This window comes from Manis pentadactyla, chromosome Y (assembly GCF_030020395.1).
Source record: "Manis pentadactyla isolate mManPen7 chromosome Y, mManPen7.hap1, whole genome shotgun sequence".
Taxonomy (NCBI): domain Eukaryota; kingdom Metazoa; phylum Chordata; class Mammalia; order Pholidota; family Manidae; genus Manis; species Manis pentadactyla.
Window position 1 is genome coordinate 6,947,954 of NC_080039.1, and position 22,526 is coordinate 6,970,479.

The following is a 22,526-nucleotide window of genomic DNA, read 5'->3' on the forward strand; positions in this document are numbered from 1 at the left end:
CACAGGCCACATCACACCACCAGACTAGGAATAAGATTCCATAAGGCTAACGTTCCAAAACCATTAGTATGTTTTAAAATAAAAAGGGAAGGAAGGATATTCATATTCCTCACATGACCCTGACACAGTATACTTATGCGTTTAGTATATAAATACAGGGTATCTCTCTCATTTAGTTCTTAGAACAATCCTGGCAAATCAAGTATTTCCCATTTTACAGATAGTTAGGGAGGTTAAGTAACTCAGCCAAGATCGCCACCATCAAGCGAGCAGTGCTGGATGGGGAACAGATTTGGTTAGGTTAGTCTACATCCTTTCTTCCACCTCCTGCTGACTCTTTCCAAGGGCAGTCCAAAGATCCTGTTCTCAATCCTTCATATTGCCTCCTCACGTTATACTGTGAACTCATAGACAGAGCAACCATCTTTATGGTGTGGTACAACAGTCTGAGGATTCCTTTACATACTTAAAAATTTAGGATCTGAAACAGCTTTTGCTTGTGTGGGTTATAACTATCAATATTTACTGTATTAGGAAATAAACTAAGAAAGTTAATATTATTTAATTCATGTAAAAATAAGCCCACTACTGGTAACACAAAATTTTTTTACAGAAAACGATTTTCCAAAACAAAAATTGAGACAAGTGGCATTGTTTTACACTTGTGCAAATCTCTAAGGTATGGCTGAATATAGACAGCTGGATTCTCTTATCTGCTTCTGCATTTAATCGATCATGATAATGTTGTTTTGGTTGGAGTATTTGAAGAAAATCTGGCCTCATACAGATTTGTAGTTGGAAAGAAGGGAAGTCTTCAAATAACTAGCCTTTCCAGGTAATTGTAGATAACTTCTGACACTACACCCAAACTAGGTAAGTGGTAGTTTTTTAAAGGTCGGTAGCAATGTGGACTTTTTGTACTCTGTCAGTATTAAAATACAGTTTTATCTTGTACTTTTGAGAGATGTTACAAAATCATGCACAGGTGACATTATACATTGGTAAAAGAGAAAATATTATTTCACTGAGATATACCGATATCCCAAATGTTGACACACTTCATTATACAGTGTAAAAAAATGACATTCATTAATAGACCCATCTATCTTATTACGAGAGTTAAGTACTAGGAAGCTGTCAAACTCATAGTGGAAGACAAGTTTTCAAAAATTTTAATTTTTATTCAAAAACTGTAACTGTTACCTTGGACCACAAATACTACCAGTAGTTTTACTTGAAATGACAGGCTCACATTGTTCATTTGAGAAAATGTCTGCCAGAACCCCAAGTCTGAATAACCATAGTCAGTCCATCATTTTTTCAAGTAAAAATAGTGTTCTATGAAAAAAGCTAGTTCAGATCAGAACTCAACCTCACAAATCCTTTTAAGGTAGTCATCAATATGCAGAGTGCTTATTACTACTTACCATTTTGTTACACAGAATAGGTACAATTATTCAATGATAAACATTTAATAGAAATAAGAGTATCTTTGATGAAACAAAAAATAAAACTGGCATTTTTTTGTATTATGGGTGTGGGAATGAACAAGATACTGATTACTAGCACACAGTTTCATTGCTCCCGCCTTAATTTGGGGCTTAGGCACCAGCAGTTTTACCCACCACTGATTTTTGCACCCTCGGTGCAAATACAAGTCAGTGAAAGAGACCATTAAAATCTGTGTATGATGATGAATACTTTGGGCCTCATGGATCCCTTAAAAGGGTCTCACAGACCCTAAAGGACACGCATAGCATGCTTTGAGAAACACTGCTCTGGTATATAGACCTAATGAAATACCTGAAGACTATTATTTACAATAAAATCTAATTGGCTTTCTTGCAGGCAATCTTACTATATACTCACCACTTGCTGATGCTTCTGCCTGTGTGCCATCTTGGCTCTCCACCTCACTGTACAACTGAGAACTGGTTTGGTCTGCCAGAGAAGGTGTCTCAGTATAGCCTGGATAATTCTGCACATGAAGCTGCCGCTGCTGGTGCATATATGGCACATAGACCAAGGAGTGCCAGTAGTTGTGGTGATAGCACTTAGATAAGAGAGGGAAAACACACATACTTTACGGTTACCTTTTCTTAAAATAGTATGGTTACTCACTTAAAAAAAAGTTGGGCCATGATTTTTAGGTGGGGTAGCAATGACTTTTTGACCTAAAAGATATGACATTTAGTAAATCTATTCTCTATTATAACTTTTAGGATATTTTCCAGTGTCCCAATCTCATAGTTGAACCTAGAAATTCTTTTAAGAGAGCATCCTAATTAGAGATACACACAATGACCTGTATACAAAGATGTCTTTTATAGCATTATATTTAAAAGCAAAAAAACAATGAACAACACAACTATTTGACAACAGGAAATGGAATGATGAATTCAAATAGAGGCAATATGAAAATGCTGTAATAGAAAAAAAGTACTCACATTGTTAACTTAAAAATTTGTAAGATTGTATAGCAGCGCGTATTTTGTAAAAAAGGATATAAGCTGTAAGGAAACATCAGTGTACAGTGGTTATAATTTGGCTGTTATAGCATTTCTGAAATTAATGACAATGAATGCTATTACTTTTAATATGAAAAATCATTAAAATATCTATTCTGCATTTATTTGCATTCCCATGATGTAAAATGCAGAATATTTTAAAATGCCATAACTTGTGGAATGAGTTACATTTCCTTATGTGACTATAATAAACTAACATAACCGAAGGGGAAAATAGTTTATTTTTCAATTCTTGAAACTACATTTAAGAAATATAGTCCTGAAGAACAAAACACACTCTACTACTCAATTTAAAAATGTGTGACAATTGGAGAATATAGTTTTCTGGAAATGGTATGTCCAAAGTTTTAGAGAAATCCACGTTTGGGAATATGAACTATTCTGAACATTATCCAGGAGACTGGATCATTCACCAGACCTTAAGATGTATTATTCCTTTTCAGGAAATACGCCATCTTGTTGTATCAGAAGTCAAGTGTATTTCAGGGAGAAAATGATGGCTGAAATGATAAAAGAGGTCTTTCCTGAAATCAGAAACACCTGTCAGTGACATTAACATATCAGTCAGTAACCGCCCTTCAACAATTCAGGGTAGTGAAATCAGTGTTTGGCAATTACGTATGTATATGAACACTTTAAAAATAATAGAGCTCTTTAAATGTCTTTGAATTAGTCTGATTACTTTTCCAATGAAATGCAGAAATAGTCATAAAAATGTTTTAAGTATGGAAAAATAATCCATTTGTTATTTTGAGACAGAACAACATAATGAAGGATTGGCGTATATTAAATGTGGAGGCCAATATATGCCAAAGCTAGGGTGCTTAGAGCCCCTACTCACCATAATTTAACAACTATTTTTAAGAGAAACTGAAGCACTATGAGGCTAAAGTAGAAAACTGACCTGCATCACCTTCAGAGATACATTATGAAAGACAGGAATTAAACTTTTAGGCCCCTGTCAGTATTCTTGGCTATTAAAGTTCAAGAGTCTGCTTATCAAAACAGCTTCATTTTTAATAGAACAGACTTTATCAAAGCAATTTTAACATGACTCTTACCTGCAATCCCAAATTGAAATAGTACTGCAGAACTTCCATATCTAAAATTAAAAATTTTAATTTTAGTGATTACATGACATAAGCAATTAGAACACTTAGAAGCTTTTCTTTGAGTACTAAGGTAGATACCTTATCAACACATTAACATCACCCTCAATTCTCCCTTAGTAAATGTAAATGACTACTTACCTATCACTATAGAGACCATTTTCTGATCCAAAGTTTAATTTACCAAATACGTATTTTATTTCTATTCTTAATATTAGGCAAACATTACAGGAGTGCCACGTTGGCTAATATTTAGAAAAAATACAGTAGAGGTATTTTCATGCTTGTCTCAAGACTAAAATTTTACTTTAATACAAATCTACTACATAAGCAATCATATTGGTCCTCTATTAATGGAGCTCCACACTGTACAAATGAATGCTCTCCCAATGCTAAGATGGAGAGGGAGAAGGGAATTAAGGGGCACTATAATTCACAGTCACAGTATAGGTAGGTCATGGGGAAGGCAATACAGCATGGAAAAGACAAGCAATGACTCTATAGCATCTTACTACACTGATAGACAGTGACTGCAATGGTGGGCGGTGGTGTGGACTTGATAATACAGGTGAATGTTGTGTTCATGTGGAACCTTCATAAGATGGTGTATCTATGATTCTTCAAAAAAATATCATGAGCAGTATTATTCACAATAGCAAAAAAGTGGAAACCCAAATGTCAATAAACCAACAGATAAAAATGCAGCATATCCATACAATGGATTATTCAGCCACAGAAAAGAATGAAGAATAGATACATGCTACAATCATGGATGACTTTTGAAAACACTATACTAAGTCAAAAGAACCAACTTCAAGAGACCCCATATTGTATGATTCTACTTATATGAGATGTCCAAAACAGGCAAATCTATGGAGGCAGGAAGTAGAATAGTGGCTGCCAGGGACGAGAATGAGGAGCGACTAATAATGCAGATAGGGTTTCTTTCTGGGGTGATAAAAACATTCCGGAATTAGTGATAGTTGCACATATTTGCGAATGTGTTAAAGACCACTGAGTTGTAAACTTTAACTGGGAGACTTATATGGTATGTGAATTATAGCTCAAGCTGTTAAAAACAAGTGGCACAGTAAGAACCATAAAAATTCAAAAAAATCATTTTGAAATGCAATGGGGGATTATCATGAAAATGTCTAAGTGGATGGAGAGAATTTCAGTGGAATCACCATCTCAGAAGCAGAAAACCAGGTGAATAGAGTTCTTGTAAAGTAGGTGCTAAGGTTCAAGTTTGGGGAAAAAAAAGTAGGAGGAGATAAGGTTCAACTATTTTACACAAAACTAACAAACACCAATCTATGACCCATCAATTCCACTCCTAGGAATTTACCCAAAGGAAATGAAAACATGCTCGCAAAGACTTTTATGAGAATGTTCATGGAAGGTTTATTCATAGGAGCCCCAAACTGGAAATAGCCCTGATGTCCATTAATAGAATGGACAACCTGTGGAATATCCATACAATTAAATTATACTGGTAAGCAATGGACAACCATTGGTACATATGCAGCAACATGGAAAAACCTCAGAAGCATAATGCTGAGTTTAAGAAGCCTTCCACAAAGGGCACATACTGTATGATTATATTTACGTGAAGTTCTAAAGCAGGTAAAACAGGCAGAAAAAAAGAACAGTGATGCCTCTTAAAGGAAGTGGAGCTAGGGGTGGGGAATGACTAGAAAGTGGCATGAGGGAACTTTGTGGGATAATGGTAGTATTTTCTATCTTGACCAGGATTTAGGTTACAGAGGTGCAAGTATGTATTTGTCAAAACTCAGCAAGTGTACATTTAAGGTTTGTGCATTTCATTATATGTAAACTTTACATCAGAAGAAAAAATAAATATCAAACTCTAGTTAAAGATATGTATGCTGAAGTTTTTATGCAATAGAACATTGAAGTCTACAATTTACTTTGAAATGCACCAAAAATAAGATGGATTGAAGGGAAAGATGGATACATTAAGTACAGTTACATGTTAATGATAAAATCCAGGTAGTGGATATATCAGTGTTTATTTTAAAATTCAACTTTCATGTATGTTTGAACACTTTTAATAAAATGCTGGAATATGTATAATTAGCATTATGTGCCAACTGAGTAGATCCTGGGCAGGGGTACGTAAGTGAAGGGAAGGAGTAAGGGTTTAGATACTGGGTAAATTAGGCGGAAATGACACATTATTAACAAAACAGGAAACCAAGAAGAGTCCATGTTTTACATGGCCTGGAGAGAAGAAAAAGGGAGATAACAATGAATTTCATTATAGACAGACTGAGTTTGAAAGTAAGAAAGCCAAATGTAGCAAGTGGCTAGACACAAGTACCTGAAAATTCAGAGGCCAGGGCTAGACAGGTTTAGGAACCATCTATATAAAGGTGATAATGAAGCTTAAGGTAAAGAAAAAGGAAAGAATGGAGGTGAAGATGATCTTGGTAACCACCATAGGGGCTAGGAAGAAAAAAAACAGAACAGAGAACCAGCTAAAAAAATCAAGATAACGTTACAGTAAAGAAAGTATAAATAAGCTACAATTTTCAACTACAAATCTCTTTTGAAAAACACTGCCAAACAGAGGTGTAAAACAAAGAATTTCCTATGGGAAACTGCTCTTTACTTTGATGGAGGAAACAACATATGGCTGAAATCCACGACAAATCAGACCCCCAATTCCTCCAAACAAAAACATTCTCCAAATCTTTGAAATTAAGTTGGAATTACATTTAGGTATTTAATCCTAAATACCAAAGATTACAACAGTTTCATACACTTATGGTAGGAATTTACGAAATGAAGAAAAATTTGTTATCGACTCCTGCTTTTCAAGAAAAACAGTTGAGAAAGCAAAGATATCCAGTTGAGAATGTTCTTCAGGGAGAAACATCTCAGACCTAAATAACCCTCACCCAAGTCTCAAAATCTACTTACCTTGAGGCAGATCATTGCCACTTGGATCACAGGAATAAGGTGGAGGTGGAGGTGGAAGAGGTGGAGGTGGTAAATTTGAAGCCTCCCCCACCTCAAGAGGATAAAGAGAATAGGAAGGATAGGAAGGATAGGAAGGATAGGAAGGATAGGAAGGATAGGAAGGATAGGAAGGATAGGAAGGATAAGAAGGATGAGGAGGAAAAGGAGGAGGAAGAGGAGAAATAGGTGGTGGTGGTAGATAGGCAGCAGGAATAGGAGCAGAGAGGTATGGACAGGATGGTGAGGTGATCACTAAAAAAGAAACAAAAAGTAGCAATGCACAACCTTAATACCTTACAAGCAATAGCTCATTGTCTACTCCTCCTCCACCCCCAATATGTCGAACAACTCTAATTCTTATGTGTTGACTTAAAATAAAAAACTTGGAAGGTAAGTTGCCCATACTCTCTTAGACAAGCCAGTCAAAAACTAGGATTTATTACAGGTTAGTTTTAGTTTTGTAAATTACTTGAAATTAAGAGGAAAAAAAACTGAAACTGAAGAACTTTGACTACCAAAGACTTTAAACATTAGCTAACAGGTACATAAATAAAATACCATTAAAGCAAAATTTTTACTTAGCTTAATACAAAATTAAGGATGTTTTCAGACATCTGCCACTCTTAGATCATTAAGAAGCTAGTAAGGGAGACTAAATTGCACAGATTACAGATGAAGTAATCCTTGAAGGTTTCTACTTGTAGCATTGGAGTAACATAAGGAACTCTAAATCATATTTCCATTTCTAAGCATGTACAGAATCTAAAACAGGCTAGCTGAAACACCTTATTCCTTTAACTTTCTACACCTGTTACTATGTTTTAAAAAAAATATTCATATAGGAGTCAGTTTTTGACAATTAAAATACAAATATGTTCAAATATGAATACATTTCTCTATGATGATAAAGGAAACAATGCAGTTCCAACCTAGTTAAAATATCCCTATATATACATAGTATGCCAGAAAATGTGTTACATTTTTGACAAAAGGTGAGTGATAGAACCTTTCAAGTTTAACTGAATCATTTTAGCTGACTTAGAAAGTCAAGTACTAAATTTTATCATTGTTACCCGCACTTTAATTTTAATCCTGAGAAGTATAGAAAATTTAGTCTTGTTCTTCAATAAAGGTTTAAATTCAGTTTTAGAACACTTAGTTCAACTAACAGTCCACACAAGCTGAATTTGTTATCCTAGTAATTTAATGAGGAATAAGGCCAAGTATTAGAAGGAACCCACACTGTTTTCATTCACTGACATAAATGTTAATAACACACTTATCTATACTCTTTATACAGTTACAGGCTAATAGTAATAGGAAATCTGTGTCTTAGGGTAATATAAAACTTGATAAACAGCTCTTTAGGGGTGATGAAACTTCTTTTTTGGTTGTGGTGTTATACAACTCTATGCATTGTGAAAACTTAAACAACTGGGCACCAAAAGACAAATTTTATTGTATCTAAGTTAAACTTTAAAAACTTGCTCAACTGTTTTGGAGTTTTGTCTTGCATATAGAAATATCCACTTGTACAGTTTTGGAAAAGGAATCTAATTTTTAGAACATCTCCAAATGCTTTGAAGACCTCATGGATGTTTACTCTTATTCCTCTTAAACTAGCACTCAAATCACACCATTTTAAAAAAGCAAATGGAGTAAATTCACTCAGATGAAGACAGAATGTGGTGATGATCACTAAATAAAAACCAAGTATTAGACACAGACGTAGCTAAGTAAGTTCTCATGGGCCTGAGAGGATCAAGGGCAGAAGAGATATGGAGGTTAACTTTATCTGAACTCACTGTACTTCTAAGTACATAATGTAATAAACCCCCTAAGAAAAAGCTTTCATAATTTCTAGCTACTCTCTAGAGAAACATGAGCATTCTCATGCACAGTTTTAATAGGGCTCTATAGGCTTAAAGGGTATATAATTCAAGAGGTAACTCCAGGACAATGGAACTTTTCTAAAGTATTAGTGGAAACCAATGTAATGTCCTAAAAATACTTATTCTCCCTTGTCTTTGTAGGTGCAGTGCGCTTCAGGACATTTCAGGGGAGAATATGAATATGCATAGTACGATTCGGCTTCTTACAGATCAGGCCTGGACCTAGGTGTAGTGAGGTGCAAAACTGAAGGGGCCACCAAGTTAACACTCAGAATAACTCATGGCAAGTAAAATATAAAAATTCTAAATTAAGACAGGATCCAAGCCTGCACCTGCATGTCCCCCAAGAATGAATGTCTCATTCAACTCACCCTAAGCCTGGCACACAGATTTTATATTTAAAGTTTCAGTACTTTATCATGGATATTTTCTGCATTAACCTTTATTTTTTTAAATAGTGCATTAAAGTACTATCTTGATGATCGTGGGTTTTCGGCACTTCCTTAAATCTTGCATCCAAGGCAAATGAGTCCCTAGTCGCAGCTCTGACAAGCACCTTCAAAGTTACCAAAACTCAGTTGACAGCATTTAATGCTTATGAGGAGACTCATGTTAAATGCAATCATAGCATCTAGTAGGTAAGAAGTGGCTTAAAACAGGATGAAATGGGGTGCCAGAGAAACACGTGAATAACACAATGCAAAATATGATTTGTTTCATCTAGAGGACTGACGGGAATGATAAAGAATAACTAAAAAGCAGCCATGAACTAGTAGACTTACAGCTGAGGTTCCTAAGCGACTCAAAAAACAAAAAGTAAAATAAATGAAGGCAGTATACATTTTTAGAAATACCTACATAGAACACAATTTGGCATTTAAAAAGTAAGCGTTCGATGACTGTAAGTGAGGCATTACAATGTTTAGTTCAGCTGTTACTTCATTTGTTTTTAAGCTCATGCATCTGCTAGAAACAGAGCAGTTTTTCCTTACAATTAGCACAAAGTAGTAAAAGAGGGTCTACATTAACATTTGCAGTGAAAATTTTCTATGGTAATTAACATATACTGCATGGTTTTGTTCTAGGCACTGTGCTAAACAGTTAATTTTTAAGTTCTACATCAAAGAAAACACATCAAATGAATTATTTTAAAGTGGACACTATGAAGGTTAAGTAAAACTTTGCCAGCCATTCAAGAAAAATTCCATGTGCCCCATCCCAATCATAACCCTCCCTTTCCCACCATAATTAACTGTTATCCTTTCATAATATCATTTCCTTATGGTCTTAAGGGTTTTGTTACCCAAATATGTATCCCTAGATAGTTTTTTTAAGTTTATGTCTTGAATCTCTTTTAAGTCTGTTGGTCCTTTCTCCACCTCTGTCATTTCCTTTCAGTTTTTTTTTTTTTGAAGAATCTGGGCCCTTGGACCTGTTAAATTTCCCAGTCTGGATTTTGCTGATCACATACGCTTGGTGCATTTCAACATGTTCTACCACATTTCCTGCAATTGGGCAGTTGGATCCAGGAGGCTGGATCCGACTAGGATTAATTCCTTTGGCACTTCTGTAAGTAACATGTGACTGCCTCTGCAATCTCAGCAGCTATTTCTGCTTAATACCCATCCATTCAGTAAGGACTGCAAAATGATTATGTTCTGCCCCTTTTATTCACTGATCATATATATATATATATATATATATATATATATATATATATATATATATATGCATGTATATTAGTATTCTAACTATATATATATATACATATATATATATATATATGTATATATATATATAAAACACACACACACACACACACACGCACGCATGCACGCACACATTTGCCCCCAACTACTATTTGGTTACACATTGGTTCAGTTCGTATAAGGCAAGCAAGATAAACGCTGCTTTCACTTAATTTTGCAGTGTTCAAGAAAATGAACTGGTTTCCTATCATCCTCTTAAGGTAACAAATTTAAAAACATTAAGTACTTAAAAATTTAACACATTTTATGTGTTCTAACCTACTGTAATTATCATTGCTGAGGCTTAAATTATTCCATTTTTGGCCAGTGGGAACCTGTTCAAGACAGGTCCTAAGTCCTTTTGACGTGAGTCTAGTAACTCTTCCTAGCTATCTGCCATGACAAAATGATCCAGGCTAATCTTGAACATTTCTTGCAGCCATTTCTCCACAAAGGCCCCACCTTTTTTTTAAGTGAGAAATAGTATTTCAAGACTACAAATTGAGTGCTAAGGTTATTCATCATTTCTAGGCCTTTTCTGTGGACAAAGCTACGAAAAATACACATATATTTAAAGATAAAATACCTTAAGTTTATATCGATACTTTCAAATTTAGGACCACAGAAGCTTTTACTCAGCCTCTTTATCACATCTGTATTACCTTTCTTCCATATTGAGACTCCTGGTTTGCTAGGACATGAGGGGATAAAATTAGAATATCCCATACTCACTCTTGTTTTAGCCAAGATTCGTTTCAGAACAATCTGAGTGAACTTGATATGATTCATGAAAGCATTAAAAAATGCTTACCACATGGTCTCTCAACTCTCCCATTTTTAAAAATAGCTATGCTGTATCTACAATGTCTAAGTATAAGGCTGTTGCTATTACACAGTAAATTCTCAACCTCTAGCCTGTTTGTATTAATTCTTCCAGTAATTATGTATTTAATACCATCAGATCTTATGCTGATATTTCTAATTGTTTTAGTAGTCTTAAAGTCAAAGCTCATTCTCTAGTACACTGATGTCCATTCAATACAACTTTCTGTGATGGCAGAAATAACACTTCTGGGATGTCCAATATAGTTGCCTCTATCTCCATGTGACTTTGAGCAGTTGACATGTGGCTGGTGACTGAGCAACTGAAAGCTTATTCAACTATAATTAACTGAAATTTAAATTGTCACATGTGGCTAGTGATTACCCTGCTTGATGGCATGGCTTTAGTAGATTCTCCAGGAAGGGCTCATGCAACTAAGATTCTCTCAATTCTTACATCTGCCTTTAGGCTTGATAATCAGTTTAGTTAGATATAAAATCTTTGGTTTACATTCTTATTATCTCAAATGTTACTCCATTTTCTTCTGGCTATCAAGTTTGATGAATAGCATTTCATTTTTTTATGTCCCATAGGCTCTTTCATCTAGATTACAAAAGGACTTTTTCTTTAAAGTCCAGACATTTTACTAGAATGTTCTGGTATTGCTTGCTCTGGGTCAATATTCTCAGGTAAGCAGAGTGCTATTTCAGTATACAGTTTTAAAGCTTTTTCAATTTCATAAAAGTTTTCTGAATTAAAGGTGTTACTATTTGTTCTTTCTCCTTACTTTGGTTTTCTTCCTCAGGGAGGACTTCTACAGTGTTTAGTCTCCTCTGCCTATCTTTAATACATCACTTTGATTTTTTTAATCTTCCTTTTCTTCATTTTAGATTTCCCTTCTTTCTTATATCTTTCTCTGAAAGCATTATCTGTTGTATATTTTTGGTCATGTTTGTTATAGTTTTGCCTTCATTACTGAAATTACTTTCTTCCATTTCTAATGCTTTCCTGAGGTCTGTCACATATGAGTTTTTCTAACTCATTTGCTATTTTTATACCATTTTTTAATGTCTTTAGCTCATTCTGAAATAGTTAATTAAGTAGTCATATTTCTGACATACCTCATGCCTTTAGGGAGATTATTCTTTTTTTCCCCTCAAAATATCTTTGTACAGAATTTTATTTTGCACTTTTCTTCCATTCATTTTTAAGTGAAATTATTTTCATGAACTTTAGAATGAGTACAGGAAAGCTTTTCTAACTTCGTAGGATTTTATTTTCTTGTGCAGTATTAAAAACCATGAATGCTTTCTAGGATGCCTTGACTCTGTTCTCAACTTTAATCAGGACCTGCTCTTTTTACTATACTGATCAATTTTGATTGCACTCTCAGCAGTTTCTCCTTGGAATGTCAGTTTTGAGTGTTCTTAGGGGCTAAATTGTTCCAAGTCCTTCAATTCCTTTACCATGTACCCAAAGCACTCACCCAGTATTGGAGAGGTCAAATCCCTTCCCAGTCTTAGCTGCTCCTTCCAAATTGGCTGCCTCACTTTCCCATGAATTATTAGCTCTTTAGTAGTTCTCCTGTTCTCAGATCCATCAGACAACAGCCCCAGTGATTCTGTTTTCTTGCACCCACACAGACCTGATAGCATGCAAGTCTTGTGACTTGTGGTTTGTCCCGACCTGTTTAAATCTGGGGGGTTCAGAGTGATGCCTTGGTCACCTAGTTTTGTTGTAAGTATTATCCATGGTTTGGTTTTGCTATTTCCATTTTTATTTGGGGACTCAGATTGAAAACCTATGCTGCTGACATTACCTTTCCAGAATTCTGAGAACTTTAAATTAATTGACTCAATGGAATTCTACATTTGTAAGTTGTTACTATCAGATCAGAAAGGTTCAAAAACTTACCGAAAATTACACAGCTACTATGTTGTTAAACCAAGATTTCTTAAATTCTGGAACCCATAATTATTACAACATTCATGGGAAAATGATTCATTATATGGCAAGTATTTTATAGCAAACTTTTTACAAATTATCTGTGAAGGGCGAAACATCTCTAATTCCTGTACAATAAAACTTGACTCAAAGTTTAAGAAACTTGTGAAGTCCTCTAAACTCTCAGTGGAGTAGCAAAATTGCTACAAAATCATATCAAAGCCAAATCTGCAAGAAAAATACTGAAACTCTGGCTCTTAAATATCATGGTTTCCTCAACTATAGAACATTCTTTATTAACTAGCTTAAATTTAATACTGGTTATTAAAGTAATCCTATCTAATTACTAGAATTGTTGTATGTGCATGTTCGTGAATAGCAAAAGAGGTTTCCAAAGTAGCAACCACTGATAACCTACCTGGCCTGCCTTGTGTAGGTGGAGATACAAATAGAGGCTGCATAACATTCTCTGAGGGAACTGAAGTGGTATTACCAGCTTGATTAGCTGCTGCACAGTTTGATAAGACTGAAGCTGGAACATTACTGGCACAGGAAGCTGCAACTGCTGCAGAATTTACCAGCACCTGTAAGTGTGGAAGAAAGTTTAAAACTCTAAGTTCAATTTTTCAAACAATATTGGTCTCTTACCTGATCCTAAATTTCATGAATTAGTATTCTGACAACTAAAACACCGAGAAGTCAATCTTTATGTAAACCCTATATGGGAAGGAAGTTTTGGGAAGTTTTAGTAAATGACATAGACTTGACAGGTAATTTGTATTAGCTTACTCATTATACAAGAGATCCAGAGTAGAATATGAGTAGTCTAATGCCAGCACACAGAACGGTGTCTTGATCACAATAGATGCTCAATTTGTTGAATGAATTTACTACTCATTGTGCCAGGCACCACAAAGTACAATAATACTTAATATAGAAATAAAAGCAGCTTCTTGAAAGTACGATGAAGGGCAAAGTGAACAAGGGGAAAAAAATGATTCTCCTCTGTACAGACCATTGCAACTGCTTGATAACACAATGAAGATTACCTTCTGGGGGTAGTTGTATGAGGTAACTGTGTCCTGAGGAGACATAGAACATGGTCCTCTGTCCTGAAGAGACTTTAATGAGTACAGAAATATAGTTAAATGAAGGGAAATCAAGAAAACAAACAACACATTAATAAAAAAATCTGCTGTGTTTCAACATCTCCTAAAATTAAGCGAATATGGTATACCCTCAAAGTATTCAAATTTGGAAGTGACTACTAAGGTAATATTCCAGAAGGTATCAATCTGCTGCCTGACTGAGGTGACTGCTCTATTTCTGATCTACAGAGATCCTGATCATATGCAACTCTAGTCCCAACATAGATACTAAAATAATATGGAGGACTGTAATGTAAACACTTTCTTCGTGGCCTTCCTTGCCTTAGAAGCTTCAACATCAGTAGGACCAGCAGCAGTTTTGCTAAAAGAAAGCATGCCATTCGAAGATGTAACTTAGGACAAAGGTAGGTATCTGGTGTTCAGCCACATCCTATCCAAGAAGGATGTAGTATAGTGCAAACACTGCTCCCCTCTGGTTCAAGACCTTGTCTTTGTCAAAGTAAAATGATTTAAAAATGCTCAGAGTTATGCATGGCAAACTGTCATGACAGAAAGAAAAACTAGCAGTGTAAATTGGTAATAATGATAACTCAGAGGGTATCAAGGGAAGTAATCACAGGAAACAAGAGGAATCACACTGTGACAAAGGTGAGTCTAACTTACATGGACGTAAGATTGCACGTTTCTAAAGTCTGTTCAACTACAGCCAAAGAACCTGCCAAAAAGCAATCTTTGGCCCTGGCTCTGAAGATCCAGTATCAATGTTAAAACTCTAGGAAAATATTTAGTTGAGAACTGGGCATGGAAATAAGATGTAAGAATAAATGTTCACAGTTTTTCAGAAGTCCTGTGCCCAGAAATCTCTAAGTTCTGCATTGGTCCTCTCCCCTCAGAATGCTGTGAAAAAATTACTTAGGAACTTGCTATGGATTTGGTGACTAGAGGGTAGAAGTGGAGCACATTATGAAGAGATTGAAAGCTACTGGTGATGTATGATAAAGTAAATTCAGAACAAAAGAGAACATGTGGCAAGTGAAAATAAGTGAACAGAAAGAAATGTCTACTCTTATTATCCCTGATGTTAAGATTTTTTACTTGTTTTCTTCATTTTTTTTGTGCAAGTCGCTATTTTAAGTGAAAGGCTATTTTAAGAGACACGTGATATGAGACTAGTAATGATGGAGGGGGAAAAACCTATTTCTCTAGATGGGGCAAAGAAAGGAAAGGAGAAGTAAGGGGAAAAGAATTACACATCATAGTTTTCACCTTCATAAGATGGCCTAAACAGTAAAAACAAAAATCTTGTACCTGAAGCTATCAAAGTTAGAGAACGGAGGGTAATTATTCAAGTTCTTCACAAATATTCCAGTTCTCCTGGGTACATGGTAGGTTGCTCTTCTGGCCTCATCTAAAGTGAGGTATGGCCATGTGACTTGCTTGGCCAATGAAATACAAGCAGAAATACTAAGAACCAGTGTTCAATTTCCTATCTTTAGCCCTGCCAAGGTGACTGTGAAAGCCCAAGTCCAACAGTCTGGGTCCCTGACTGACTATGATGAACAAAGGCCTGCAACTAACCTGCACTGGACATACAATATCAGCAAGAAAACTTTCCTGTGTGATGCTGCTGAGATTTTCGGAGGTTGGTACTACAGCTAACCTGACTAAACAGTAGCTGGTAACTAGAAGTAGGGTGCTGCTGTAACAAAAACCTAACTTGAGAAGATTATGAACTTGAAGCCATTGGGGGAAGAGATTTAGAAAACAATGTAAGTTTCATATTGTGATTACTAGTAGACGAGTTTAATAAGGTATCCTAAGACAGACATGTATATAAAAGTAGTTTGCAGGCAAAAATGAAGGGAATAGAGTACTTGAATACAGAAACTTGTAGGGTTGAAGAAACTGCTTCAACACACAACTATACACATAAAATTGATAAATGCTCTGAACAACAAAGAACAGTTAAAACTTGGCTTCAAAGCAAGAATCCAAACTAAGGATATAGCACCTAATGAATCTTGAACTTTACCAAAATGGCTCATGAAAAAGCATCCAAAGATGGATCTTCCATCAATTCCTGATAAGCTCAAGGTATCTGCAGTTAGGTAAGAGAGAGACATAGGAATAAGAAAGCAAAGAATTATAGCAAATCTAAGTAGTATATCTATTTAAAAAAAAGAACTAGCAGTATGGCTATTGGCACTTGAAACTAACAGGAACCAAAGCAGCAGCATAGTAAATCAGTCGAAGAAACTGTAACAACTAAAACTGTGCAACTGAGATAAAATGTCCCTTGGGCCCCCAATTTCCTATAAGTAAAAAGTAGGTTGAGTAACGAAGAGTTCTAGAAAACAGTGAACGAGGGAGCCCCTCTGGGGAGCAGTCCCCAGGCCTCAGCTGAGGGTCCTCACAATGTCTGTCTATCATAACACACTTGTTACAAGCAGGTAATGTTTCTCCCATTTTCCCCAAGTGGGAATTTTTACTGCAGTTTTTCAGTCCCCACTCCCCTGTCATAACCTGGGTGTGTAGGAGGTAAATTATTTTGTCTCTTTAATTTTAGGCTTCCAGATCAAGAGGAGCCACATGTGGACACAATACAGAAAGCACTACACATTTCCCAGAAACCTTGGACTGAGTTTAATTACACTGAACATGATTTTGAGGTTGACACCCTTCAGGTGAAATCAAGCATTCTGCCTATAGGAGGGAGTTTGAGCTGAACTGTTTTAGTCCTTAAGTGCTTTTAAAATATTTCCAGCTTTTTGACTTCCAGGCACAGAGAAGTTAGATTCTTCGGTGGGACATACTCTGGCTGATGAAAAAGAAGTGCAAAGAAAGTGACTCATAGCATCTCCAGGTGGAAGCTGTAAGAGGCAGTGCACCATTCACTACCTTTTGGTTCCTGCCTTGGAAATCATGGTTGGAGCTTCCATCAGCCTGAGTCCCTGAGCAGAGCCCTCCTGTAGACCTCCACTGGACATGCAGCATGACCAAGAAGCAAACTTTTGTTATATTAAGTGAGATTATGGACCATTCCTACTAATACAAAAGCACGATGAAATCCTCTAAAATATCATGCCTGATGTTTTAATTTCCTCTTGTATTGACAAGTATTAGGAATATCTGTAAACAGATTAATTTTGGAAAAGGGGTGTGATCTTGAATGAGTTACTTAATTTCTGGATCTCAGTGTCTTCATCCTTAGGATGGGAATGATACCCTAAATACCTTACAGGACTGTTATGATTAAAATATATTTATATGTATAGCTGTTAGAACTGTGCCCTAGTACACAGTAGGAGCTATAGGTGCTGGCCATTACTGTTAAATACCTACCAAGTTTGCTGTAGATTCAGTTGTGCTATGAACATCTGAAGTTTCGTAGTCTGGTTCTAGAGAATATAGCCAAAGTAAAGTAAAAAGTGAGCATTATTTTAGAGTCTGAAATTTTATAAAATAATGATTAATGTCAGATTACATCTAGATCTCACTGACCTGAAGGATACATATATTCTTTGCAATTGTATAAAAGACAGAAGAAGGATGTTCGTGTAGGGCTTTTTAGCTCAGCAGAGCCAAATGGCCAAATAAAACTTGCTTTTTCTCAAGTTTTATTGATACGTGTTCAAAGCCAAAATGTATACATCCTTGAAACAAGTGATTGGAGATATTACAGCCAGAAATTGGCTGTAAACAATACATATCTCTCCTCTGAAAATTCCCTTAGCTCTTAGAGGTCAGGCAGAGGTTAAAAAAAGAAAAACAGCTATGTCCAATTTTTCCAGTGATTAAGTTCATTGCTCTAGAGTTAGGACTGTCTATATTTGAATCCTGATGAACTGTATTACTTTAGGCAGGTTATTTAGTTTGTATCTCAATTTCTTCACCGTAAGACATGGATAACAGCTCATCAATAGGTGGGGATGGGTGAAAAGGACACGGTGCTTGACATAAGAATAAATGGTGTACAAAGTAATCTGAGTATAATCCATAGTTTGAGAAGGTTAAACATTACAGATATGTCATGCCTCATCTGTTTTTTCCACCTGTTTCAGGTAAATAATACATTTAAAATCGGTTTGTTCTCAAAGGATGGCTTAGTGGACTCAGGTACTTTACTTTAAGATTGCTATGCCATTGAAATGCAGAGAAAGTCAATCTTCAACTGGACAGTTTTCCACCAAGCAAAATCCCACAGGTCAATACTGGATTTGATTCTTAAACACATCACTTATCAAACACACATGCATGCAACCACTCCAAACATCAGGATTTAAGGTGAGAAACAAAGACTGTGATTATGCCACTACAAGTGAGCGGTACATCTGAAGGTACCCACCAGGATAAAGGGTGAAGACAAAAGGACCATGCTGAGTAAAAGAGCAGAGAGTACATATCCTTAAGCACATGCACCTACAAAGTCTTCACAGATTGATCCTGTGCTATATGTTTTCTTATTAAATTTCTAGAAATATCTATTTCCTTCTACATAAGTAACAGAAAGAGGAGCATCACAAGAAATTAAGCAACTTGACTATTAAGTCATTCAGCTGCTTTGCATCTCTTTAATCACCCAATTCCTCCAGAAATGCTTCAGCTGTCATGCCACCTTACAGTAAAATGGTAAAAATAAGCACACTTGTGGTGAGAGGCACTGTAACAACCGTTAAGGGCATATATGTATACATTTTAGAGCCAGACAAACCTAAATTCAAAATTATCTCTGCCAGTCACAAAGAACCGCATATTACATGATTCCATTTACATGAAATGTCCAGAATAGACAAATCCATTCAGACAGACATCGGACTGGTGGTTTCCTAGGGCTGGGTGGAGGCAGATGGGCAGAAAATGGGGAGTAGCTGCTAATGAGTACAGGGTTTCATTTTGGGATGATTAAAATGTTCTAAAATTGATTGTGCTGATGATTGGTATGCAACACTGACTATACTAAACACCACTGAATTGTATGCTTTAAATAGGTGAATTGTATGGTATGCAGATATCTAAATGGAGCAATTATTAAAAATATAAATCTCTGTCACTTACCAAGGGTATGACTTTGGCCATGTCACTTACCCTTTCTATCTCAGTTTACTCATATACAAAATAAGGACACCACATCCATCAGAGGGATAAAGTATTTTATTAAATTATCAATATAATTACTTAGTACAGTGGATGGTCAATAGGATTCAATGAATAGTAATGTTCATAAACAAAGCAGATTACTTCGGATGAAAGAGTTATCTCATAGAAATCTCGTAAAATAATAGCTAGTCATGTGAAAAGCCTACAGTAGTTATACAAATTGTGAGGACAACATGAATAGTGTTTTACTAATAAGGAATAGTTGTTTTCCATACTGGAGTACCACCAAATCAAATTCACTAAAGACATATGCAGAGACCTGAAAATAAGTTATAACGATTTAGTGGCCTACAGAAATAGAAGTCTGTTCTTCTAAAAAATACCAAAACATCTTCAAAAACCTAAGCTCTAAGACAAGAACTGGTAACTTTCAAAAACCAGAATATATACCCACAAAACTTTGAATCTACAATGCCACAGAATCATCTTCAAAAAAAAAAAACAATTTATTTAATTGTAACTGACTCACCATTGTCATTCTGGTCACTGCCCTCCTCTGAATTCAAAGTCTGTGTGCCTGAGCTATGTCCTTGCCTTGCAACATAGTCTCTCGAAGGAACAGGCACCATTGTAGAGGGTCCTCCATGATTCTGTACCAAAGACACACACACACATAAACATACACATGCAGTTCTCTGCCTCTGTAGTCAGGAGAAAAGAGTTATAAATATATTAAATGTACTGGACATTAGAAAAATGAAGAAATAATAATCAAGAAAACAGAAAATACTGCCCAAATTATTTGTCCACCTCTATCAACAAATCTCTAAGAACAGCTTAAAAAATAAGTTTTTCACCTTTAAAAGCTCTAAGATGCAAAACTCATGTTTATCAGAAGGGCTTTATTTGGTTGTCTGTGTAAAAAGCTAAAATTTATCCACATAGCCTTTATTTTAAAAAAAAGGAAAAGGGAAAGGTAAACAGCTTTTTGAGTGAAGCTTTGACCTACTTACAGCTATAGTTGGATAAGCAGTCCCACTCTCTTCTTCAACTTCACAAACAGTAATGGTTTCTTCCAAGTCCCTGGGCATCTGTCCATTCTCGGGAGCAAAGCTATTCTCACTCTTCTTATTCACACAATGCATTTGGCGCTGACTACGCCTAAAGGAACTTAAGTATTTCAGAGTATGAGAAGGAGAAAAAAATGACAGAACATGATAGTAACTTGTTTCTAATTTCTAAATAACAATTAAAACATTTCAATGTTGAAACTTTAAAAAAATTTCGATCACATATTTGTTACTTAGCAATGAAGCCAAACTTACCCATTTTCTCTTTCAACACTGAATATTCACTTACCGAGATCTATAGGAGAAGTTATCATAGCTCTGGCAGCACCTTTTACCTGGGCCAGAGTAAAAACCAACTTTAGGGCCCTCCACATCGTGCCTATTTATAAAGCAAGATGAATCCCTAAGAACAGAGGGATGGGAAAATATAATTCTTTATTCAGTAGTGCTTGAGAAGTCAGTTCTTCAAGTTAAACAGAATAAACAACATCTTTCTAAAATCATCCAAATACAGCCTTGCTCTCCTCACCACTGGTATTAGGTCTATCCATCATTCAAGAATATAATGCCACACTTACGGCGCTCACCTTGATAGCATTCTATCACCTAGCATCTCTTCCAACTGCTCCACATTTCCCTAGACTCTGAGAATACTTAACTTCCAATACATCTATTAGATGAGAATTTAAGTATACATAACTTCTATCCTCTATGCTCCCTTTAGGCAGATATTATAAGAGAAATGTAAACTATTAAGATATTTCTAAATTCTACAGTAATTCTGTCCAGGAATGATTTACAGTATTTAAATAGAGATGTACATTATCGTTAAAGTCAGTAAAGCCTTACCTGGGCATCCCATATATCCAACTGGGTCTCTGAGATGAATGTTGAGGATGAGAATATTCACTAGACGTAGTACTGCCAGCTTCCTGTGACTGGTTATGCCCGTAATGCGTACTCTGCTGAAGTCTTGGCGGGAACGAAGTGTCTCCCTCGATGTAAGCCATAGTCATATGAATCTCCTTTCCTCTAACTTTCTTGAACATCTTCTTCCATTGCTTCATGTTCACGTCTGACGTAGCTTTCAGGCAAACCAAGAGGCAGCAAATAAACTTCATAACCAAACCAAAAGATGTAGTGTCTCCTCCCAACTCTCACAAATGCCTAAAACTATCGGATTTTTTTTTAACAAACCAAATAAATACAGGGAGGGAAATTTTGTATTTGGAAGAGCAAAATGAGCAGGTAATCTCTATCAATAGACATCTCAACTCTATCTTTTGTATAGGCAACTTTGGTCCTCAAAAAAGTCATCTCATTGCTTACATTACTATTATCCAAGAAATTATGCCTATTAATATCCCTGGCTGCTTCTGTGAGGTGTTTTTCCTCATTCTTTTGAGAAATCTTTTGTCTCTAAAATCTATATCAGCTTAACTTTATACAAAATCCCCTGGGAACCTGATTTTCAATCAGGGATAAATTTGCTACTTGGGGCACATTTGGCAATGTCTGGAGGCATTTTTCGTTGGCACAACGGGGGAGAGGATGCTACCAGTATTCAATGGACAGAGGCCAGAGATGCAGGTAAACACCCTACAATGCATAGGATCACGTCCCAAAACAAAGTATTATCTGTCCCAAAATGTCAGCAGTGCTAAAGTTGAGAAACCCTATCTTAGAACAAGACTTATGTTATACCTTAAAAAAAATACAATATAGACAAGTACAAGAAGGGGAAAATAATAAAACCTTCAGTATACAAACCCATTTCTGGGCCATAGATCCCCGAAGTTTTCTGGTAACTTCTTCCTTTCTGAACAAGCACAGGATTCCAGACAGGAACAGGTGACACTTGGGTAACTGGTTTTAAGTTAGCCAGTGGAACAACATGCCTTAAAATTTTAAAGATGTCACCATGAAGCCATTGCAACAAGACTCGATTCTCAGTAGTTACACATACCCCAACCCCTCCTGCTTCATTTTCAAGTGTATTCCTCTTAAACCATTGACACTAGCTATCCGTTAAGGTTTTCTATTCAGACTAGAAAATCTAACAATAGTTTGTACAATTTCATAGCTATTTATAGCATGTATCCTGTTCCAGAGGAGAGATTGTGATATAAAGTTTACAAATACTTGTTCCCTCTCCTTGGAAGATGATTATATTTTCCCACCCCCACTGACTTCAGGCTCATCTGTGTAACCCACTTTAGCC

General features: G+C 35.9%; 1 pseudogene; it reads right to left on the bottom strand.

The window, feature by feature from the left end:
- The window catches only part of LOC130682199 (putative bifunctional UDP-N-acetylglucosamine transferase and deubiquitinase ALG13), a 124,257-nt pseudogene that overhangs the window by 1,216 nt on the left and 100,515 nt on the right, over window positions 1-22,526 (bottom strand).